Source organism: Mirounga angustirostris, unplaced genomic scaffold, assembly GCF_029215605.1.
Source record: "Mirounga angustirostris isolate CCGP_5_RB_7025 unplaced genomic scaffold, mMirAng1.0.hap1 SCAF_2, whole genome shotgun sequence".
In the NCBI taxonomy this organism is placed as follows: Eukaryota; Metazoa; Chordata; class Mammalia; order Carnivora; family Phocidae; genus Mirounga; species Mirounga angustirostris.
Window position 1 is genome coordinate 71437822 of NW_026991710.1, and position 26176 is coordinate 71463997.

General features: G+C 39.3%; 1 protein-coding gene across 7 annotated transcripts in view; it reads right to left on the reverse strand.

The window, feature by feature from the left end:
• Positions 1–26176, reverse strand: part of FAM13A (family with sequence similarity 13 member A) — a 351485-nt gene that overhangs the window by 103331 nt on the left and 221978 nt on the right. The window lies entirely within an intron of this gene.

Genomic DNA, 26176 nt, shown 5'->3' on the forward strand with positions numbered 1-26176 from the left:
GTATAACTCCTCCACCCCGCCCTCCACAGTCCATACTACAATCATTAGCGAACAAAACAGAACCGTGTGCTCAGCCATTTATATGGAATCAAATGGCACTGCATGCAAAGCGGTTAAAGTTGAAGTATAATAATACGACTGGCAAAAGTAATTCTAAAAATCATAAAACGTGACCTGGGGCAGCTCTGAGACTTCCTCTGTGCCTCAGTTTTCCTATTGTGAAACTGGAGGATGGGCTCCAGTCCTCACAGAGGCGACTTCCAGCCTGACCACACTCTAGGATACATTATTCACTTATTCGTGCACCAGCAGTATTGTTGTTGTTGTTGTTGTTGTTGTGGAACAAACCCCTCTGTTTAAATTTACCTTTCTCTGCTTTGGTATAACTCCTCCACCCCGCCCTCCACAGTCCATACTACACTCATTAGCGAACAAAACAGAACCGTGTGCTCAGCCATTCTTACACAGCAGTTTTTTAAAAGGTGTCATTTGTGTAATAAATCTATCTAGAATTATTTATGGGGAAATTCTGACCTTCGCATTATTGTCCATGTATTGTAATGTACTTACTGGCAGAAAATCCTTGCTTAGATCTGGACTCCGGAAGGGAGAGATCCTAACCTGCATTTTTACGAGGTCTCTAGCCCACGAACATCCTATCAAATGAGCCGAGAGCTTGCCACAGCTGCACAAGACTGCTGAGGAGCTGATTCAGTTTTTTGGTAAACCTGTTCCATACACTCCTTCTGAGGTCAGAGATGTTTTGTTACGTGTATTTCCATTCAAGGAAGGAAAGAACGGAACACAACATAATCAAGTGAAAAGCACAAGAAATCGGACACCAGTGTCAGTAAAAGCAGCAGTATTAACAGTCACATTCTTCTGCTCTCAGGGCAGGACACAGGGCGCGACGGGCTCTACACGTTTGCAGCACGCTCCTCCAAGACGCCGAGTCCTGGCGAAGTTACATGGTTTCATACCGCTCAGAAAACACAGAATAGAGTAAAATCAAAGAAACAGGAAAGAGTACTACCTTTGCAGCGGCATGATTTCGCAGGCCATCCTTGTAGCTGAATTTGCCCGGGACCCTCAGAACTGGCTCGTCCACGCCACCTTGGCCGTCCGTGCAGGAAACGTCTCCTGGCGGCGGCGGCGGCGGCGGCGCTGGGCTCGGGGCCTGAGGCTGCGCCTCGCAGCTGGAGCGGCAGCTGGCCCTGCAGTTAGCGCTCGTGCTGCGGCTCCGGCCGCCAGACTTCTTCCAGCAACGCTCTCCGGGCGGCTGCCTCCCTACATTGACGCTGCAGTCCACTTTGACCTTTTGTTCCCGGGAAGCGGCCGGACCCTCCAGCCAATCAGCGGAGCAGCTGCCCTAGCGCTTCAGGGCGCTTTGGCTCCGGCTCCCGCCGCCGCTCCTCCTCCTCCTCCTCCTGCTTCTCTGCGGGCTTGCCTAATTCTGGTAAGTCGAAACTTTCCTCTTAGCAAATCCACAGACAAGCCTGTCAGTCTGGGGAGAGCAACCAATAACTGCAGCAACAGCAAAGAGTCCCTTACCTCTCAGTGTTACAGAGACCGCCAAGGAGGAAATCCATTTGTCAAGGAAAGACACTGCCTATGAAACTAAAGGTTTCGGTGACAGAAGGCAAGAGCTGAACTCCATCCCCTCTCTTCCGTTAAATAAATAAATAAATAAATAATAAATAATCCAAACAAACCACTGGCATTGGAAGGCACGATACTTTTCTAGAAGGAAGGCATGTTTCTAGACCCTTGCCCTACCCACATTTATTTCCTGCTGATGTTTGTTTACACTGCAGTGGTTACTAGTCACTGGTGACATCACCCAAGGCACGTAGCTCACACTTCTGGGGAGAATACATGTCCTAAGATTGTCCAGCTTCTCAAGGGATCAAAGCGTCTACTCCCATGGAAGTTATTTCAACTTACTATCTCTGCATTTTACCTTTAAAAAATTGAATGTGTTTATTTGCATCATCATTTCCCTCTAAGAACATCAATGGCATGTTTTGGTTGGTTCTTTATATATTTATCTAGTGGATCTGTTTATCTATCTAGCTATTTATTTTTTTTTACAAGTAACACCAAATCAATTTTTCCATAAGGTCTGCTAAATGCCTGTTAATTAGCCGACCTTCCCTTGCAGTTTCTGCTTCAGTACGGAATACTAAAGTGTTATTCTGAGGATCATAATTGCTAATCCATAGATTCCATACATTGCAAGAACAGTTAGAAGTACATTTTAAAAAGATTTCTTTCACATCATGAGGGCTGCAAGGAGTTATAAGAAAGCCCAGAGCATCGCTTTTCGTGGAAGAAAGGGCAGAGGGCTAGAGTCCATGGTGCTGAGAAACAGTGGGGGCTTACTGGTCCTAAAGGTAGCCTCCTCCCCTGTAGTTTTTCCCAGTTATTTTTCACAGACCACTCGTAATTCTGAATTTAGAACACAAAGTCCTAGTGTGTGTCCTTTTCTTTATTATACCTGCTAATAAAAACATTTCATTGTCTGACTAAATCCTTTACCATATTTATGAAAATGGATTAGTCATCCTGAAACTTGTGTTCAGATATTAAAATAGAATATTAATAACTAAAATCAGCCTTTTAAAACAGTAGAAGTTGACTTAAGTCCAGAACTTACTTTAATTGAAATGAACATATTCTTTTTTTTGATACTAGATTTGAAACTTCTAATTTGATTCTACAAGAACTTAGTTCTGTATATTTGCGTAAGTTTATTTTTATTTTTTAAAGATTTTATTTATTTATTTGACAGAGAGAGACACAGCCAGAGAGGGAACACAAGCAGGGGGAATGCGGGAGGGGGAAGCAAGCTTCCCGCGGAGCAGGGAGCCCCGATGTGGGGCTCGATCCCAGCACCCTGGGATCACGACACAAGCGAAGGCAGACGCTTAACGCTTAACGACTGAGCCACCCAGGCGCCCCACATAAGTTTATTTTTCAAAATGCCTTTACATCTTACCGAACACTTTGACAAACTGCTTGAGTTAGAAAAGCACGATTATGTACCATAACATCTACTTCACTGATGAGTACGGTAGGCACTTGAAAATTAAGTAATTTGTTCAAATTTACATAGGAAGTCAGTGGCAGAACAGAAACTGGATTCAGAGCTTCTCAGGTCCGCTCCGGAATTCTGTCACCTCATACCGCTTACTCTATTCTATATGTATATGAGTTTTTAAACATCTTGTCAGATATAGATAGGTTTAGAAATACAGCTGGCCATTGAACAACACAGGTTTGAACTGTGCAGATCCACTCACACAGATTTTTTTCTTTCTAATATAGTACAGCACTGAAAATGTATTTTCTCCTCTAACTGATTTTAATAAGTTTTCTTTTCTCTAGCTCCCTTTATTGTAAGAATACTGTGTGTAATACATCTAACACACAAAATATGTCTGCTGACTATTCAGGTTACTGGTAAGGCCTCCGGTCCACAGTATGCCATTAGTAGTTAAGTTTTGGGGGAGTCAAAAGTTGTACATGGTTTTCGACTGCAGAGGGGTTGGTGTCCCTAACCTTCGTTGTTCAAGGGCCAACTGTAGTTAAAGTTCAAATGACAGAAGTAATATTTTGTCTTCTCTGAATTTTACGAACACATCAATACTAAATGGCTAAAATGAGTTCAACAATAAAGGACCCAGCATCATAAAAATACGCTAAATTAAACTACAATTTACATTCGATGTATATTAAAAGTGAAATATTGATGAATAGGGGCATTCAAATTTTAACATCTAATTCCACTTATGCTTCCTGATGAATTAAGTCTACCTATCAACATTCCTCTAATGTGCCATATTACTAGTGAGATGTCAATGGTTATTTTTAAAAATTACCAAACGCTGTAACTCAGTAATCACATGCCTTTTCAAGTTTCATCATTTATTTATAACAATTCTTCCTCTTTTGGACTCTCGGGTTTCTTTCCTGGGCATTACTTGATGATCATTTAGGAATTTGTACCTGGACTTCCTCTTCCTCTTCCTCTCTACCACACCCACTGCCAAGGACTCTCTGGATCACTTATCTACCTTTGTTACTTCTGTTGCTAACATCCTCAAGTCAGTTCCCCAGTCAGCCAGCAGGAGCACCATTCCCCGAACTCTGCCGGTGCTAACTCAAACACTTGATATCCAGACTGCATTTGCTCCACACTTATCCCCTTCCCGTACATCACTTAACCCCCACACTTCTGCCTCCCCCGTTTCTCCTCCTCTTCCTTAGCTCTCTCTTCAGTAACAACTGTTCCTCTGTCTGCAGAGGATAACCTGCACCCAAACCAACTGGCATGCAGCTTAAAAAAAGGCACATTCCTGGCTCTCCTCAGCATTTAGTTATTTCTAAAACGGGTTCACTAGCTTCCTCCACGTCTTCACCCTTTCTAAATCCTGCCAGCTGGATTCTCTACAGCCAGACTGCTAAACATTGCAAAAGAAAGTCACATAACCCTGGCAACTAGTGGTACTAAAAATTCATGCTATTTAACCTCAGCATGAACCCCAATACTGTGCGGCAACCTTTTTAGTTATCTTTAAATGATTTTTCATTGCATTCCCATAGAAACTGCTGCAGATCTTCAGTGCCACAAATCTGAACCTCTCTCAGTTGCTAATTACCTTGCCTCCAAAATTTATTGAGAAAGCCAAGATCATCAAATATGAGTGAGTGAGTACCTTTGGTCTTCTCTGTTACACGTCAGGGTTTGAGTGCACCCCTGCTCCCCATATAAACATCACACCCACATCTTGCCTTCTTCTATTTGACTTCTAGTCTAGGAGAGAAGGTCTCACCAACAGGATTCCAATTTCTTATCTACCTTTTGGATCTCATCATTTCCTCCTTTCTCTGGAAGAAGCCTGATCTCTCCTAGATCTTAAATCTGCCCCCCTTCCAATGGGCACCCAAGTAAGGGACCCCAGCCTTACAGAGTTTTCCTCGGCGGCCCTGCCTCTGGTGCTGGAGTGCTGTTTCCCCTCCTTCCCACTACAAACTTCCCCAAAGCCTGCCTCTGCCCTTCCCACTTCCGCATAAATTACTGACTCCCCGCCCCATGCCACCGGACTTGAGACTTCATCATCTTTCTGAAACTGCTTTAAGGCCGTCAATGCTCTTTTGACTATGAAATCTCAATGCCTTTTCTTGGAGCCCTTTCTACTTTTTTTTTTTTTTTTTTAAAGATTTTATTTATTTATTTCAAAGAGAGCGAGCAAAAGCGAGCACAAGCAGGGTGAAGGGCAGAGGGAGAAGCAGGCTCCCCACTGAGCTGGGAGCCCAATGTGGGGCTCGATCCTGGATCCCGGGACTCCAGGATCATGACCTGAGCTGAAGGCAGATGCCCTATCGACTGAGCCACCTAGGCACCCCCCTTTCTACTTTTTTCAGAAACACCCACCTTTGGTTTTCTGAGTCTTTGGCTCCCTGTAATCTTTCCTGGGATTTCCCCAAATGTCCCTGATGATTCCATCCTTTTATTTCATTTGTCTTTCCTCCTCTTTTACCAACCCTCCCTGCCTTGCCTTCCAGCCCAGCACCATTCAGTACAGACATTTTATTAGGGCTTAATAAATTGGGCTCTGGAATTAGACTCCTGGGGAGTGTATCCTGACTCTACGACAGACAAGCAGTGTAAACTTGGGCGGGCTGTATATAAAGCTCTGAAGTTGCTCTGAGGAATAAATGAGATCATACACCTAAAACAAAAAGAATAGTGCCTGGCAAATAATAAGTGCTAAGTCATTATTAGTATTATTATCCTAACCAACACTTTCAAAGCCTCATATTATCTGATCCCCACATTTCTCCTCCTCCTGGCCCCTCTTGTTAATGATGTTGTTATTCTCTTTATGAATCAGATTCAAAGCGTGAGTCATCTTTCCTTCTCCTCCCTCGCCTCTCCTTAAGCAAAGCTGTTGACTGTCCTGTCTCTTTAATCAGCTGGCCTTGGTCATCTGCAGTAGGGTGATGATCCTTCTGCCTCCATTCAACCGATCTCCAATGCATACATTTCACTATCAGAGTGAGTTTCCTACTGTGACTGTGATCTGCTCACTCACCACTCACCCTTCTGCTCAAAACCTTCATTAGCTCCCACCACCTTCTCAATGAACCCTGATTCTTTAATATGATGATTAAGACTCTCCACCAATTAACCCCACATGCCTCCTCCAGTTCAGCTGCTTATATTTCCTAAAGAAATCACTCCAGACAAACCTGGACACTATTTTCGAATCTGCTCTAAACTTTTCTACCCCAAGCATTTGTTCATGCTGTTCCCTCTGGTCTGGACTACTTTCCCGTTCCACTTTCTGCTGGCAAAATTCTACGTATACGTCAGTGAGGCTTAGGACGGTTAGAAGAAATCTCTTTCCCCTTTTAAGTCCTATAGCCCTTTACATCTCTAATGATATTTATCTTTTCTCCCCCCTGCCCAGTTTTATTATTATTTGAATCTATATGTTATTTCCCTATTGTAATATAAGATCTCTAGGATAAGAACTCCATCTTTCCTGTAGTGACTACACAGAACACTCAGTAAGTGTTGAATGAATGCATTGATAGGTCAAACACTCTTCCAGAAACAGAAGCATAGCTCCTTTGATTAGATTTTAATTTATCCAAGCAGTATTTCCATCCCCTTTTTAACATATCCCATTGTAGGCCTACACTTAAGATAAAGTAGATGCCTGATGTAGGTTCAGATAAAGAATGATAACCAGGGCGCCTGGGTGGCTCAGTTGGTTAAGCGACTGCCTTCGGCTCAGGTCATGATCCTGGAGTCCCGGGATCGAGTCCCGCATCGGGCTCCCTGCTCGGCAGGGAGCCTGCTTCTGCCTCTGACCCTCCCCGCTCTCATGTGCTCTCTCTCTCTCTCATTCTCTCCGTCTCAAATAAATAAATAAAATCTTTAAAAAAAAAAAAAAAGAATGATAAGCAGTAACTGATGAAAGAAATAAGTCACTGAGTTTACACATTGATGTGCAATTAGAGATGTACAAAGTAAGACTGTAAGATTCTATCCAAAACTTTTGAAAGCTTTTAAGCATTTTATATTATCCAGTTTCTCCTGGATTGTCTATTTCCTTTTCTACACTTCAGCTGGCTTGTAGACTTCTAATTTTCTTACATAATTTCTTCACCATATTCCAAGTGTTTGGTAATACGTGTGTTTGCCCTTCTGCTATCAAGAGCAACCAATGCTCCAAAAATGATGTGGCTTCGTTTGTTTCAATTTCAACATCAATTTGAAGCAATCAAAGAACCAAGAACATTTCTTGGCCACATTAGTTTGCTTTCATATATTGTCTTAAAATCAGACTGATTTACTTCCTAAGACAAAAGGACATATTAAGACAATTTCTTCCTTACAAGTTTGGTAACAAGGTGCTCCTTAGGCAAAGTTTCTTCCTCATATTTTTATCAATCTTTGTTTTTTTTTAAAATATTTTATTTATTTATTTGCGAGAGAGAGAATGAGAGAGAGCATGAGAGGGGGGAGGGTCAGAGGGAGAAGCAGGCTCCCCGCCAAGCACCGCTGAGCAGGGAGCCCGTTGTGGGACTCGACCCCGGGACTCCAGGATCATGACCTGAGCCGAAGGCAGTCGCTTAACCAACTGAGCCACCCAGGCGCCCTTTTATCAATCTTTGTAAAAAGCACTAAGGAGCAACGGCTTCCAAAAGACAGTCACACAGGACTTATAAATGGTAATGACTAAATCTGATAGGAGTTTTTCATAATCATGAAGCCCATATTTTTAGGGTACATAAAATTTCGATACTCTGGTATTGCTGCACAGGATCCTGACTAAACTTGCTCTCTGGCAATCTGTGTTAGAACACTAGTGAATTCCAGGGCTCAAGAGAACATCATCCTCATCCAACAACAACAAATGTCAAAAAAAAAAAGGGGGTGGGGTGGCGAGGAACTAGAGAGGTATATATGTAAGGCAACTATCATTTCTTAAGAATCTATGCTGTGCTCATTTTAATAGATGTGGAAAGGAAGAAGTTAATTAACTCGAACACTCAGTAAGTGGCTGACATGAAGTCAGCATCTGAACACTGCAGCATTTCCACTATATAATAGCTCTAACAGATAATAAAGTATTATAATTACCTGTTGATATTACATATTATCAGTAAGCTCCAGGAAATAAAGAATCCCTTCTTTTCTTTTCATCTGAGGCTCATATTTAGATGAGTAAGTGTGTGTGTGCGTATGTATTACAATATCTTATAATGCTTGTTTGAACCAAAGACATACACTGGACGAGAACAAACCTCTTCTGCTCTACTGAGTCAACATTGTGTGTGCGTGTGTGTGTGTTTAGTGGTAGCAGCCAGTTGTAGTTGAAAGAGGGGGAAGGAAGTGGTTGGGGTGGGCTGTTGAGGGAAAGAGGAAGATAGAAATAAAGATGGAAAAATGAAGCTTTATGTGGCATTCTTAAGTGTATTGCTCTTACTAAGAAATTAATATATGGAAATGACAGATGGGCTATCACTTGTTTTTATGTAAAAAAAAACAACGATAGCATTTAAGAATAATTATTAAAACCTTATAAAAGATTTATTTTAGAAATCAAAACAGTGACACTCAGAATAGGATCAAGCTATGTGGAACAGGGAATTTCTAGTTAGGTAAACTATTTCCTTTGGTAACAACAGAACTCAACCTGCTTGCATTACTTAAGGCCAAAATAAAAAAAATATAAGAAAATCAACATAATTGTTCTCTCATTTATTAGACTTATCTATGGAAGAAGATTGCTGAAAAAAATCCCATGGGGATAGAAATTATATATTTGGTTTTCCAAAGACACCTCTTTAATTCTAATAGTGGATCTTGCTTTCAATAATGTGTGGGGGCTTACTTCACTAAAATATATCTGACCAGCTTTGCTGGACCTCAGATGGCTCAGAGGCTTCATTTATTCAGGTGCTAAAATCCTACAGAGTGGCAGGGAAGGAGTGTCAAGGAGAACACTGCTTTAACAGTAAGGCAGGGTTTCCAGGCCTGGACACCTGGAGATACACTACTCAGGCTGCCCTTCTTCACCCCCTTGGCAGCTTTGATTTTATTAACTGGCTCCAACATTCCTAATAGAGAAAATAAGATTTAGAACATCCACCAGGAAGACTGAGTAATGATTTCAAATCAAAAGACAAGTGTTTATATTTCATGGTACATGAATACACAGTTCTATAGAAATTCATAGATTTCTCTGTTTTTTCTTTACAAAAGTGAATTTCTTATAACAACTGAGGGACTGAAATTTCTCCATAAAAAGTGGCTAAAAATAAATTCTTTGAGACAACTTACATAATTGTTCCCCAACTTTCTGGGACAGGGAAAAATCCACATTTTTGCCAGATGGAATCTCAGTTAGCGATCACTGCCAATAAATAAGGGCTCGAGCATATTTTCCTGGAATGGGACTCCGTGGGCATGACTTTCTCCAAATGTCCCTCAGGAGTCCAGATAATAGTGTTTCTGTTCTTACAAAATAAGTCATGCCCCACACAACAGCTGCTACCACACCTGAGATCAGCCGCCTTAAATTGTCCCAGTGAACTTTCCACCCTGTTAAATGATATTTCCTGGCAGAGGAGAAGCAGGTTTCAGCAGAGCTTCCTTAGAGAAATGTCAAAGCTGTTCAGTGTGATATGGTAACCGACAGTCTAACTCTGTATCCATATATCATAAAACAAACCTCATACTTCTGAGACTTGAAACACCGAGCACAAGCACAAAATCTCTCAATGTTAACACACTGGCTGGTCATATTTATTTACTTCAACACAAAGCATTGTGCTTTGGGGCACCTGGGTGGCTCAGTCGTTAAGTGTCTGCCTTCAGCTCAGGTCATGATCCCAGGGTCCTGGGATCGAGCCCCACATTGGGCTCCCTGCTCAGTGGGGAGTCTGCTTCTCCCTCTCCCACTCCCCCTGCTTGTGTTCCTGCTCTCGCTGTGTCTCTGTCAAATAAACAAATAAAATCTTAAAAAAAACCCCAACAAAGCATTGTGCTTTGCTCTGAAGCAACCCAATAAATAAATAAGTGAAAATATATTTAAAAACAAAGTAAGGGGAAGTAGCGATTATTTGTATTGCCAAGAATAGGTCACATAAAAAAAAAAAGGATCACAATCATGGTGCCTTAAAGTGCCAACATCCCTACTACATTTAAAAGTGCTTTTAAATTCAATGTCTCAGAGAATTGGGTCTCAGAGAATTAACTGTGTACATGTTATACGTTCTCTTTCTCTGGTGCTAGTCATGTATGGAACATTATTAGAATTCACAATGAAACCAAAACAACTTTTTTCCTCGTTGAATTTTAGTGAGGAGATACATACATTGAAAAAAGAAATTTCAAATAAATCAGGAAGTAAACTAGATGTATAAATTACTAAATAAAGCTAATAAAACCAATGATCCCCTCCATAGGCAATGCGATTCACTATTTAAAGAGATAAAGAGGGGTGCCTGGGTGGCTCAGTTGGTTAGGCGACTGCCTTCGGCTCGGGTCACAATCCCAGAGTCCTGGGATCGAGTCCCGCATCAGGCTCCCTGCTTGACAGGGGGCCTGCTTCTCCCTCTCCCTCTGCCGCTCCCACTGCTTGTGCTGTCCTGCTCTCTCTCTGCCAAATAAATAAATAAAATCTTAAAAAAAAATAAAGAGATGAAGAAAATGCCTTGAAAAATAAATTATAATTCCACAATGACTTTCTAAAATATTACTTCAGGAAGACAACTCTAAAACATAAATCAATCCAACTTTAAAAGTCTAGAAACAGCCTAGTAAGATACTTTTGAACAAATATGAGTACTTCTGGAAATAATATCATCCTAGATTTTAAATCACTCTATAAGAAACAGATAAATAGTATAGAATTTGGCCAAACCAAGTAATAACTGAATGGATTCTTTGTCAGTAAGTGTAAATGAGATAATATTATCTCTTTCTTCCTTTTCTGTCCATTAGTCCATGACCAATGCCTATTCTTTTACATGCTCCCCAACCCCCCCATTTAAATTTTTATTACTCAACCTCTGAATTATAGCTTTTTCTTCTTAAAAGGTTTTGCTGAGTTTAGTCTTTTCCACCCTAAATCCAGATTGCACACGTTTGATATTCCCAAAACACTGCTTTAAAAATGTTAGAAAGTTCTGGAAGTTTTTCATAGCTTACAAAGTAAAATCCAAATTCTATACACACAGGGCCCTTCCACCCTACTCCTTTGTTTTCACACTCATCACCTTTCTCTCCTTCACTTGCCTGGGGTTCCAGGCAAGCTGAACTGTCCTCGCCTACTGTCCTGTCTGCTTTCCTGCAGTTTCTATTTCAGGCATTTCTCCTAGCTTGGAATACCCTTCTGGCCACATACCCACTGAACCAAAGCTTAGCCTCTCTGGGTTTCTCATATGTTGCTCCATCTGATTCCTCCATTCAGGGGATTTTATCTTGAATGAGTGAAGCCATAATTGCCAAGTCCAAAAGGAGTTGTCACTCTACACAATTTCTCTAAAATCTGACAATTACTACTTCCTCCTTGAAACATTTGTCATCCTTGATTTAAAAAACAAAAACATTTTGCTTATTACAAATTATACAGTATATGTTCACATAACAAATTTACAGAATACAGACAGGAAAGTAAAAGTCAAACATAATCCATCACTTACCTAACCAGTGTTCAATGTGATTGTATATATTCTACTTTTTCCTATTTATATATAATACAGATCATATACAATTATATATAAAGATGGGACAATGTGAAGGTACTTAATGTTACTAAACTGTATACTTAAAAATGGCAGAAATGGTAAATTTTATGTATATTTTGCCACAGTAAAAATATTGGATAATGTACTGTATACTATTTTATAACTCATTTTATATAGTAATCAGTAATATATTTCTAATCCTCAAAAATATTTTCTATGCTTGTTGTATTAGATTTTTATCCATGATGATGATGCTTTTAATAATTTGGTTCAAGTAGTGACTACCAGATTTCTCCACTGTAAAGGAGAAACATTATCTGTGAGATGATTATTTGATACTGTGAAAGTTTAGACTCCAGATATATTGTGAGCATCTACTTTGAAGGCAGAGATAATAGGACTTGCTGATGGATTGGTTGAGAAAGAGTAGAGAAATCTGATTTTTGGCTTGAGTAGCTGGGTGAATAGTGTCACAATTTATTGAGATGTGGAAAAACTTGGGTAGAAATGGGACTGCCTTTTTTTAGACAGAAGTGTGAATTGGGGGGCCTGTTTTATACAGACTGAGTGTGAGGTATTTATTAAATATCTGAGTAGACTGAGGGTAACATCAATCTTTTGTGATTGTTGTGTGAAATAGGATAAAAACTTTGGATTGTGCTATAATATTTTATAGATCTAAGCCGTGTCCATTTCTCTATTGAACTGAGGTTCATGTTTTCAGAAAGCAAAGGCAGCGGTGAAAGAAGAGAAGAGTTAGGATGCTAACTTAATTTTATTTTTGTTTTTCTACAATCAGGTTCAGATGTTTGATAAGGGAACCAAAAAGACAATTCCATGGGAAAAGAATAGTCTTTTTAGCAAATGGTGCTGGGACAACTGGATATCCACAAGCAAAAGAATGAAGTTGGACCAATGCCTCACACCACATATAAAAACTCAAAATGTGCCATATACTTAATTGTAAGAGCAAAATCATAAAACTCTTAGAAGAAAACATAAACATAAATCTTCATGATTTTGGATTAAACAATGGTTTCTTAGATAAGACATCAAAATCATAAACAGCTAGAGAAAAAATAGATTACTTGAACTTGATCAAAATTAAAAACTTCTGTGCTTCAGGGAACATAATCAAAAAAGTGAAAAGACAATCCTCAGAATATGCAAAAATATCTGAAAAATTGCATATTTGATAACAGATAGTACCCAGAATATATAACATTCTTCCAACTAGTAAAAAGACAACCCAATTTAAAAAACGGACCAAGTATTTGAATTGCCATTTCTCCAAAGAAGATATACAAATGAAAAGATGTTCATTAGTCCTTAGGGAAATGCAAGCCAAAACCACAATAAGACACCATTCTACACTTAGCAGAATGGTTGTAATAAAATAGACACTAAAAGTGATGACAAAGATGTGGAAAAACTGGAAATATCATACATTGTCAGTGGGAATGCAAAATGAAGCAGCCACTTTGAGAAATAGTTTATGGGTGCCTGAAGAAGTTAAACATAGGTTACTATATGAACCAGCAACTCCACCCCAGGCATATACATAAGAGAACTGAAAACATGTGTTAATAGAAAGACCTGTACCCAAATGTTCATACTAACATTATTCATAATAGCCCCAAAGTCCAAGCAACCCAAATGTACCTCAACTGATGAATAAACAAAATGTGGTGTCTGCATTCAACAGAATTTTATTCAGCTTCAAAAAGTCATGAAATACTGACACATTATAATATGGATGAACCTTCAAAGCATGTCCTAAGGAAAGAAAGAGAGGCAGAAGAACATATATTCTATGACTGCATTTATATGCAATGGCAAGAGTCAGAGCTTCATAGAGATGAAATGTCACTGACCATTCACAAAGAGGAACAAGGGCACTCCAAATAAAAGGAACAATGTTAGCAAAGATGCAGAGGTGTGAAACTACTATGGCATCTTTGAAATAATGTGGTTGCCATGCAGCCTGAGCATAGGATAAAGAACTGTGGTAGAGTAAGTGAGGTAAGTAGATTGAGCCAGATTTTTAAAGAACTTGAATACCTTGAACTTTATTCAATGAGAAGTCCTCTTGGCTTTTATAGTGCTGTCTTATGCCTCTTCTAAACCTCTTGCATTATTTATTTTTGTAACTACGGATAAATTTGTCTCACTTAATAGACTGGGAGACCCCTAAAGAGAGCATGCCTTAGCTCTTTCTGGCTTTGCAGAGCCTAGTGCAAAATGTGAGGTACATAGAATGTGCCCACTAGGATTTTGTTGACTTTGAATTACTAAAATAAATTCAGTTAAGGCCACAGCAGTCCACATATACTTTGGTGATTTATAGGCTACCAAAAATTATCTGCATATATGACAATAAATTTCCTTACTGTTACCTACCTTCTCTTTCATCAACCACTCATACTATAAACAAACTACATTTTGGCTAATTGAACATAATAAAAAAAAAAAAAAGAAAGAAACCTTACCAAGAACACAATTAACATTTTGTATGTTTTATGTATTGTATGCTGTATTCTTACAATAAAGTAAGCTAAAGAAAATGTTATTAAGAAAATCATAAGAGAAAATAAAAAAAGAACTTTAAAAAAACTATAAATCGAAGTTTGGTCCCAGTGAAATGTCAAAATCTGAATAGTCAGAGCAATTGTAATGAGTGGCAGATTTTGGTGAATGGGTAGAGAACTATTTGTTCTTTAATAATCAAAATACTTAGAGAAATATCAGAGACTTTCATTTTAAACCACAAGAATAAAAGGAGATTGAAGTTAAACACTGGAAAATATTTTTAATAGATATTCAGCTTATATGAAATAGTTCACCTGAGAAAACCTTGGAATATTTATTGTGGGAGCCAGCGGTGGCTAAGAACAGATTAGAAAACTATCTGTAGAGATAGAATTAGATATTTTTTTCTAACCAACTCTGGGACCTTGGGGCCTTTTACAAACCTACTTTTCTATAAACCTTTGTTAGGAAGGCCAGAGAGTGGGAATGCCCTGTTGGGGAAGTGTGTGGGGAGGCTTACCACTGTGCTTTTCACAAGGCAGTTTCAAACTCTTTCCCCATGTGGGAGCTACTGCAGTAAAGCTTGCAAGGTCAGCAATACAGTTAAAACATTTGGTAATTTTTCAAACAGTATGATTAGGAATCTTGTAGCTAAGAATCCTGATTTCATTTGACGTTCACTAGTCAGTTCAAGATTCTGAAACTTGGCTCCACATATCAGAGCGTGAGACACTACGGAGAACACACATGTTCAGGAAATAATTGGAGTGCCCTTTATGAAGTACAAACATGGGATAGTTATGACTGCTTTCTGTGGCTGGCTGGACTTTAGAAATGAAGGAAGTCGGGCGCCTGGGTGGCTCAGTCGGTTAAGCGACTGCCTTCGGCTCAGGTCATGATCCTAGGGTCCTGGGATCGAGTCCCGCATCAGGCTCTCTGCTCTGTGGGATGCCTGCTTCTCCCTCTCCCACTCCCCCTGCTTGTGTTCCCTCTCTTGCTGTGTCTGTCAAATAAATAAATAAAATCTTAAAAAAAAAAAAAAAGAAATGAAGAAAGTCATATTTAATTTCAGGACTTAATAGATTAGGATGCTTGAAGGACAATGGGTACAGTTAAAATTGTTGAATATTGATTCATTATTAATATCATTTAAAGTCTGAAACTGTTAAATCTCATATAACAGTTGTTGTTTGGCAAACATCACAAGGCACACCCTTTCTACCACAAGGTCAGAGAGTTGCAGAGACTGGTTATGAGCCTCATAAAACAATGGATTACTCCTGTATAAATAAGCAACATGTTACTGATATAGGGACAATATCAGAGTCGGAGCCCTGGTGGGGAGATGGCCTAGAGATTAAGTGGGGAAGATAAGAGAGCAGTTTTAACTTCTGTGGTAACTCTAAGGGTAGGCAGTACAAGGTTCCCTGGGGTGAGGGGAGTACTTTCCAAAGACCCAAAGAGAGAAAACTTACACATAAATTCTACTCTTTCAGAATCAGACCTCAACCTCTGAGAGGTGTAGGTCAGCTAGATGAAGAGAATGGAACTTAAACTGAGCACATGTAATAATATCACAATAGGAGCTAAGGCAGCGGCAACAAAGTAGGTGCCTGTTAGGTAGGTCCTGTTGTGGATGCAAAAAATACCCAGAAGGCACATTCCCTCTCCACCAGGCAGTCACAACCAGGTTGAGGAGGAAATTATAAACACATAAAAGGGTAAAATAACTGAAGACAGAAGATAGGCAGGAAGTAATTGTAAAATAATCAAGACATATATTAATCTCAGCCTGCCAACAAAATATGTAATCTTGGGTAATTCGCCTAACTCAAAAAATATTTGTGAAATGAATAATCTTTTCAGAATCATGATTTCTTCAGCCAAAGTTACTTTTCAGATACAAAAAATCTTTTTTCAGAGCTACTCGACAAAACTGTGATATAGACAAAAAATGTCACATGCAGGGTTATTATAATTTTTCCAGCATTGAGGTATCATTGGCAAATACCAAATTGTAATATACTTAAGGTATAAAATGTGATGATTTACGTATACGTTGTGAAATGATGACAATTAGGCAAATTAACACTTCCATCACCTCACATAGTTACGATTTTGTTTTTGTGATGGGAACAATTAAGATAAACTTACCCAGCAAATTTCAAGCATAAAAGAAAATATTATTAACTACATTCATCATATTATACATTATATCCCGGAACTTATTCACCTTATAACTGAAAGTCTGTAGCCTCTGACCAATATCTGTCCATTTCCCTCTGCCAGTAGCCCCTGGCAACCACTGTTCTACTCTCTGCTTTTGAGCTCAACTTTTTTAGATTCCAAATATAGGTGAGATCACACAGTATTTATCTTTCTGTATCCGGCTTACTTCACTTAGCATAATGTCCTCTGGGTTCATCCATGTTGTTGGAAGTGGCAGGATTTCCCTCTGGTATTATGTGTGTGTATACATTACATTGTATACATACAAGAAATATATACAGATACACATACACTGTATATACATACACAATGGAATATTACTTCTACCACATTTTCTTTATCCCTTTATCCACTGACAGATACTTAAATGGTTCCATATCTCGGCTATTATAATTAACACTGCATTAAACGTGAGAGTATAAATATCTCTTTGAGATACTGATTTCATTTCTTTGGCCATATACCCAGAAGTGGAATAACTAGATCGCATAGTTTTTGAGGGACCACCACACTATTTTCCATAATGGCTGTACCACTTTACATTCTTACCAACCCAGTGTACAAAGGTTCCCTTTTCTCCACATCCTCACCAATACTTGTTATCTCATCTTTTTGATAAAAGCCATTCTAACAGGGATGAGGTGATAGCTCATTGTAGTTTTATTTTGCATTTCGTTGACGACTTAGTGACATCATTTTCATATATCTGCTTGCCATTCCTACATCTTCTTTGAAAAAAGTCTATTCAACCTCTTTGCCCATCACCCATTGAACCCATTACCCCCCTCCCCCCCGCCCACGTCCCTCCCCTCTAGTAACCATTAGTTTGTTCTCTATGGTTAAGAGTCTATTTTCTGGTTTGCCTCTCATTCCCCACCCCCATACCCAGGTTCATCGGTTTTGTTCCTTAAATTCCACATGTAAGTGAAATCATAGGGTATTGTCTTTCTCTGACTTATTTTGCTTAGCATAATGCTCTCTAGCTCCATCCATATTGCTGCAGATTTCATTCATTTTTATGGCTGAGTAATATTCCATTTTACACACACACACACACACACACACCTTTTTTTATTCATTCATCAGTCAATGGACACTTGCATTTTTCCATAATGTGGCTACTGTTGATAATGCTGTTATAAACATCAGAGTGCATATATCCCTTCACATCTATATTTTTGTATCCTTTGGGTAAATAACCTAGTAGTGCAATTGCTAGGTCATAGGGTAGTTCTATTTTTGACTTTTTGAGGAGCCTCCATACTGTACTCCAGAGTGACTGCACCAGTCTGCATTCCCAACAAAAGTGTAGGAGGGTTCCCCTTTTTCTCCCCAGCCTCGCCAATACCTGTTATTTCCTATGTTGTTAATTTTAGCCATTCTGAGAGGTGTGAGATGATATCTCACTGTAGTTTTGATTTGTACTTCCCAGATGATGAATAATGTTGAGCATCTTTTCATGTGTCTGTGGGCCATCTGTATATCTTCTTGGAAAAATGTCTATTTATGTCTTCTGTCCATTTCTTAACTGGATTTATTGGTTTTTGGGTGTTGAGGTTCATAAGTTCTTTATATATTTTGGATATTAACTCTTTATCAGATATGTCATTTGCAAATATCTTCTCCCATTACAAAGGTTGCCTATTAGTTTTGTTGATTGTTTCCTTTGCTGTGCAGAAGGTTTTCATCTTGATGAAGTCCCAATAGTTTATTTTTGCTTTTGTTTCCCTTGCCTCTGGAGACATGTCTAGTAAGAAGTGGCTATGGCCAAGTCAAACAGGTTGCTGCCTGTGTTCTCTAGGATTTTTATAGTTTCCTGTCTCACATTTAAGTCTTTCAGCCATTTTGAATTTATTTTTGTGTATGGTGTAAGAAAGTTTCATTCTTCTGCATGTTGTTGTCCAGTTTTCCTAACACCTTTTGTTGAAGAGATTTTTTTCCATTGGATATTCTTACCTGCTTTGTCAAAGATTAGTTGACTATATAGTTGTGGGTTCATTTCTGGGTTTTCTATTCCATTCCACTAATCAATATATCTGTTTTTGTGACAGTACCAAACCGTTTTGATTATTACAACTTTGAATTGTGATGCCTCCAGCTTTGTTTTTCTTTTTCAAGGTTGCTTTGGCTATCTGGGGTCTTTTGTGGTTCCATACAAATTTTAGGATTGTTTGTTCCAGCTTGGTCTTTGCCCAGTTTTTATTTATTTATTATTTTATAATAATTATTATTTTTTTGCTTTGGAATTGTATAAGTTCCTTGCAAATATGCAAATATTTTCTCTCATTCCAGAAAAGACTGCCTTTTCATTTTGTTGATGATTTCCTTTGCTATGTAGAAGCAATTTGATGTAGCCCACTTACTGATTTTTTTGTTTCCTGTGCTTTTAGTGTCATATCAAAAAAAATCACTGCCAAGACCAATGTCAAGGAGCTTTTTACCAACATTTTCTTCTAGGAGTTTTATAGTTTCAGGTCTTATGTTTAGATATTTAATCCATTTTGAGCTAATATTTGAATATGGTGTAAGATAAGGGCCAAATTTTATTCTTTTCCATGCGGATATTCAGTTTTCCAACAATTTATTGAAGACTACCCTTTCCCCACCACATAGCCTTGGTGTTCTTGTCAAACTGTATTTGTGTGAGCTTATTTCTGGTCTCTCTATTCTGTTCTATTAGTACATGTTTCTTTTTATGCCAATACCGTACAGTTTGATTACTCATAGCTTTGTAACAGTTGGAAATCAGGAAATGTGATGCCTTCAGCTTCATTCTTCATAAGATTGCTTTGGCTATTTGAGGTCTTTTGTGTTCCCACATCAATTTTAGGATTTTTCTATGAAAAAAGTATGAAGGAACAAATTATCTTTTTTTAATTTTTTATTATATTTTATGTTTTATTTTATTTTTTTAAAGATTTTATTGATTTATTTGACAGAGACAGAGATAGCGAGAGCAGGAACACAAGCAGGGGGAGTGGGAGAGGGAGAAGAAGGCTTCCCGCTGAGCAGGGAGCCCGATGTGGGGCTTGATCCCAGGACGCTGGGATCATGACCTGAGCCGAAGGCAGACGCTTAACAACTGAGCCACCCAGGCGCCCCTATTTTTTATTTTTTTTTTAAGATTTTATTTATTTTTTGACAGAGAGAGAGACAGTGAGAGAGGGAACATAAGCAGCGGGAGTGGGAAAGGAAGAAGCAGGCTTCCCGCTGATCAGGGAGCCCGATGTGGGGCTCCATCCCAGGACCCTGGGATCATGACCTGAGCCGAAGGCAGACACTTAACCCACTGAGCCACTCAGGTGCCCCCGAAGGAACAAATTATCTTAAGATGTAACAAACATAACCTTCTCTGCAGATAGCATTTACTTATAACAATAGTTGCATTTTAGCAGTTTGCAATCAAATGACTTTCTTGTTAGAGTGTACCCCTTTCTCCTTATTCCAGCAATTGTTTGTTTGGTTTTTGGTACTTGTATTTTTAAAACAATGTTATTGAGATATATTTTACATATCATAAAATCCACATTTTCAAGTCTACAGTTCAGTGATTTTTAGTAACTTTACCAGTGGTCTAGCTATTACCATAAATCAGTTTCAGAACATTTTCATTCCACCAAATAAGGTCCCTCAGGGCATTTACATTAATCTCTGACCCTCCCTGGTCCCCCAGCCCCAGCCCCAGACAATCACAACTCAACTTGCTATTTCTTTAAATTTGCCTTTTCTGGACTTTTCATATAAATGGAATCATACAATACATGGTTTTTTGAGTCTTCATTCTGACTTTATAGAAAAAAACTAGAGATTTTCCTTTGGCCTTTAAGAAAATCACACATTTAAAGAAATACATTGCCTTTCAAAAAGACCATTACAATAAATAGGATTTAACAACTAAAAACCTAAAAATATTAATTCTGTTCTCTATTTAAATTCTAAAATTAAAAAAATTCTGAAAGTAATAAATATAGTGCTAGGAACATGAAAGGATCATTTATCTACTTTACATGTTGAAACAGATAGTAAGATGGCTATCCCTGAAACTTCAAATTCTTTTAACATCTCAAACGTTACCTGTAATAGAACCTTTCCTTTTTGTTTTTGAGCATGGATATGTAACTTCCCCTTCCAGGAAAATTTTTAAGTGGCCTACTTCTTAACATACTAGTTAATGTTTACAGTTTTTCTTCCTCAGTATCTTTAAAAGGAATAAGAATATCAGGTACACTGAAAGGAGCTCGAATGTTCCAGCCTTGCTTAAGGGATGCACTTGTCCAATAACCTCCTAATTTCTGTGAGTGCCTCTAACCCGCCAAACTTGTACACTGTACTTACACTGTGGAGGACAGGCATGGACTCCTTTGAAGCGGGCATGCCAGATCAGAAATTATGCTTTTCAGTCTACCGTGAATTTTAGTAACACACACATCTTAATTACAAAAAAGCTTCTTCTTTTTCTTTCTTTCTTTCTTTTTTTTTTTTTAAGAGAAGGAGAGAGAAGGTAGGGCGAGGGGGGAGAGAGAGAATTCTGAGCAGGCTCCACGCCTAGCACAGAGCCTGATGTGGGGCTGGATCTCACAATCCTGAGATCATGACCTGTGCTGAAATCAAGAGTCGGATGCTCAACCAACTGAGCCACACAGGCTCTCCTACAAAAAAGAATTCTTGGGTGCCTGGGTGGCTCAGTCGGTTAAGCATCTGCTTTCAGCTCAGATCATGATCCCAGTGTCCTGGGGTTGAGTCCTGCTTCTCCTTCTCCCACTCCCCCTGCTTGTGTTCCCTCTCTCGCTGTGTCTCTGTCAAGTAAATAAATAGAATCTTAAAAAAAAAAAAAAAGAATTCTTAACAGTATTTTAGTAACTGCTGCTGTGAGTTTTAGAAAGCTAATGCTTTTACTGAATTAAGTATTTCTGTCTTTGGCTTAGAATTCAGTATAAAATAGAGCATTCCACTGAACTCTAACAAAATCAAGAGATACTTATCCTTAAGCTTTTTTCATGAAATTACTCCAATTGTGAGAGATTCTATGAGGATCAGAAAAATGATTGTTGTTTATATGATTATATCCTCAGTGTCAATTTTTGACAATTGTAGAAATATAGAAAAAAATGATATTCATCTGAATAAATAATGTTCCAAGACAGAAATCAGCCAATAAGCAGTGATATCCAGCTCTTCTCTTGACTCACAAAACATTACATTTTATGTGTTACTCTCTCTGCTTTTATTTTTGCTGCCACCATCTGAAGACTAGAAAATAATGAACACATGCTGCTAACAATTCATATTTCTACTACATCTTAAGAAGAAATGAGACTATACAGAAGAATTGAAACAAAGAAGAAAAAGACCAAAGTGAGACAACCTGGGGAAAAATACTGAATAAGGCCTCAACTCTAAACATTCAAAGTTATCAAAGCATACTGTTAGCCAAAAATCTCTCCTCAAAAGCCTGAGAAATCAGCCTTAACCTGCTGTTTAAAAATCACAGGACACTTCACCATTCTGGAAATCTCAGTACCAAAGGTTCTTTCTTGGTTGTTAACTGATACAGTAACTCTGCTGAAAACCAAACAATGAAGTATAAATGTGGCGCACTGATTTTAAAGTGCAAACAGAATGATTTTTTTTGTTTTGTAAAGTAAACCAAACTCACCAGGTCATAGGTCAAACAAGAATAGATTTTGCTGAATTTTTTTTTTTCTATTTTTCAAAGAGCAACTGAAAAATAAAAGATCAATACTAGGAAAAGCCCAGCTAAATGCTTCTTGACAACTCCTCAAAGTTCGTAAACCAAAGTAAATCTTGTATTAGGGGCACCTGGGTGGCTCAGTTGGTTAAGCATCTGCCTTCAGTTCAGGTCATGATCCCAGGGTCCTGGGATCGAGCCCCACGTTGGGCTCTCTGCTCAGCGGGGAGTCCACTTCTCCCTCTCCCTCTGTGCTCTCCCTCTCTCAAATAAATAAATAAAATCTTTTAAAAAAACTTGTATTGGATAATGGGCGTACAGTAATATATTTAATACACATTGCCAATCTTACTGTTTTAAGACTGGTGCCACTAATGAACTGTTAAGGAAAAAAGTAGAAACACACACACACTTTTAATTTATTTAAAATTTATGAACTAACCAATAACTTGTTCTGGAAAGTAACCGCAAATGGAAACCACCTCATAAGTTCATTTTTGAAATGAAAATTGGCATAATATTCATTCTATTACTTCAAAGATACATAAAAGATTTAAAGTTTATTTTCAGTTAAATTTATTTTAATTATCTCCACCTGTCTTTTGACAATTTGTCTCACAATCTATTAAGAGGTATGTAAAAAGTAAAATCTCTGCATGGACACTATAGATTATGGATAGAGACGAGAACTTGGATGAGTCACTAGTGCATGACGGTGAGCAGCAAGGTTTCTATCTAAATCTTTAAGGTTGCCAAGTGTGAAGGAGTCAGTCTTCAAGGCCGTACTTTATGAACTTAGAAAGTGTATTAAAAAATTCGTAAATATTAATGCACATTTGTTTCAACTGGAGATATGCTGACCAGTGGAACAAAGAGTTGCCAGAGCAACATTAGCTGTGCCTTCTCTCCATAATCGCATTTTTTTTTTTTTAAAGATTTTGAGAGTGAGCGAGCGAGTGAGTGAGAGAGAGAGAACCAGCAGGGGGAGTGGCAGGGGGAGAGGGAGAAGCAGGCTTTCCGCGGAGCAGGGAGTCTGATGCGGGGCTGGATCCCAGGACCCTGGGACCATGACCTGAGCAGAAGGCAGACGCTTAACGACCAAGCCACCCAGGCGCCCCCTCTCACTTCTTGGTTTGTATCTCAGAAATACAAATTCATTCTCCAAACAGGAAGCTCTTTTCTTGTTACCTTTAGGAGGAACAAACTTTTTTTTTTTTTTCCCTTTCATTTTCTGACTGGATGAATAAAAATAATGATATAAACAACTAAAATTTGCATTTTTCTTTTCATTGTTTCACATAGAGTGTTCCTGGCATAATTCTCTGCCAAGTAATTTGGGAAGATAACATCTACACTAGCTCTTGTCACCCAGCCACTTGACCCTGATATTTAAACTAGAGAAGAAAAGTTTAAAAAGGCCCAATGTTTCTATCTGTGTCCATTATTCTTTTTCGGAACTTTCCTCCCTGCCCGAGGCCAGTTCCTCCAAGGATGACAGCCTTGCCCCTCAGTGGTGAGGGCTGTGCACTGCACATGCCACCCCCCTGCCCGCTTCGGCACAGCGGCCCACCAGGGGCACAGCCTGCCTTCCTGGTTTCCGAATTCCCTCCAGATGCCTTGTTCCATGACCTCCCAGCTTATAAATCAGCTTCTTTCCCTCCATGGACTCTGCCTGTTACGCCCACAAACCTGCCTACATTTCAGTCATTATTATAATACCCCAAATGGAGTCAAACAAACAAGCAAAGCAACCCCACTCCTTTCTGGACCGAGTCCACCCCTGGAAGCAATAGCCTGTTCTCCGCCCTCCCTCAAAGCACGGGCTTGTGGGCCCGCCCCATCTCGGAGGCTGGCAGTTGGTAGTGGATCGGCTGCGTGGCCTTCTCGCTAGTCTCCCACCAGCACCCTCAACCTTCTCCTTCCACAGGAGCTTCTCTGAAGTCCACGTGTGCTTAGGTCATTTGCCGCCTTAGATTCCTTCAATCACATTGTCATTTTCAAGAGAAAATCCAAACTCTTTAGTATGGGGGATAGTTTTTCACGATCTGATCTATTCAGCTCAGTCTCTTAGCCTGCCTCTAGCCTCGCCTACGTTCTCAACTCCAGGCATCCCGAACCCACGGCTGCACCTGCAGTTCTCCAAGCTGTCCTCCCCACCCTGTGTGCCCCGGCACCTGCCTTTTTTCTTCCAGGAGCACCCTTATCTCGATTCTGCTGCCCAGGAAACTTCTACTTATTCTACTAGCGCTAGTTCACAAGGCATCCTCTTTCTGAAACCTCTCTGACCTTCCTCACCCAACGTGGTCTCTACCCTTCCTCTGGCCTCACACAGCACCCTGTGCCCTGTTTGGAAGCTCTTTAAGAGCACCTGAATCTTAGGACTTTTTCACCAGCCCACTTCCCACTGCTTGGACCATGATGGGCACCTGGTGTATGTGTGCTTAATAATCATATCAATTTTTATTCACTTTTCCTCTGTCTCCCCAAGTGCAGGACTTGTCTCTCATTGTCTGAATTGCCAGCACCAAGCAAGTAAATGCCACAAACTAGATCTCCGTAAAGATTAACAACTGTTGAAGGAACCAACAGTATAACTTCCTCCAAACTCTCCTTGTCGCATTGATCCTGCAGGTGATAAAAGATTGTTTTGCCTAATATACCGACTTATCATGGTTCCCATCACCTACCCCACTTAGCTGAAACTTTCACTGGCTTCCTAGTACCTGTAGGATGAAGCCCAGGTCCCTTGCTTGGTTCTTTTGCATAGAAATGCACTTTCCTTGACCTTCACACACTCTCTCCTCCTTCACATCTCAGCTTAGGCTTTCCCTACCTACTCAAACTAAAATTGTCTCTGTGTGAGTCTGTGACATTAACCTGATTTAATTTCTTAATACTCCCACTTATTAGAGCTGAAATGATCTTCATAAGCTTTTTTTTCCTGAGTGTTTTCTTATTGCCCCCTTCACTAAAATATAAGGTCCATAAACACAGGGCCCTGGTTGGCTTTGTTCAATGCTGTATCCCCTGTCTGACTTGGCCCCACTCCGTTTTCCCAGCCTTACCTCCAACCAATTCCCCACATGACACCTGTTTGCTATTTCCCAAATACTTCCTGATGGGACCTTCTTTTTCTTCCTATTTAAATTCTCTTCATCGGGCGCCTGGGTGGCTCAGTCGGTTAAACGACTGCCTTCAGCTCAGGCCATGATCCCGGAGTCCTGGGATCGAGTCCCACATCGGGCTCCCGGCTCAGCGGGGAGCCTGCTTCTCCCTCTGACCCTATCCCCTCTCATGCTGTTTCTCTCTCTCTCTCTCTCTCTCAAATAAATAAATAAATAAAATCTTTAAAAAAAAATAAATTCTCTTCATCTTTTACAGAAATTCCCTCTTTCATAATGCAATCCGAAGTGGTACGCTCTTAACTGTATTATTTATCTGTTTAATGTCATAAATATCTTTCAATTTTCTAGAGCTCTCTGTCTTGTAATGGATGTAAGAAATAGGTTTTAAGTTATAACAAAAGATTACAAATTCTTAAAAGGAAAAATTCTATATGCTAGGAGTTAATAAGATTCAGACCCATCTCACCTATTTTAAGAAAACTGGAGGCCTTCTTCAAGTACACCAAAGAGGTTTGCTTTCAGGCATAATTTGCAACATAATAGCTAAAAGGCTATATTCCAAATTTGTTAGTGACAGTTGGTCCTAGTAACAACTCGGAAGTTTATTTTAATTGCAAATAATATTGGCCACTGAACATACTATGAAAAGGAAACCAAAAAGTAACTCTTGCAACTTTTAACTCTGGGCCTAGCATAGTCCAATTGGCTAGATAATTTGTCTAAAATACAAACAAAAAAATAAATGTAAATAAAATATAACAAACCACAAACACTTCTAGTGATAAGAACTTTTAGTCAAAAACATGTGGGCCTAAACATCAGAGCAGACAAT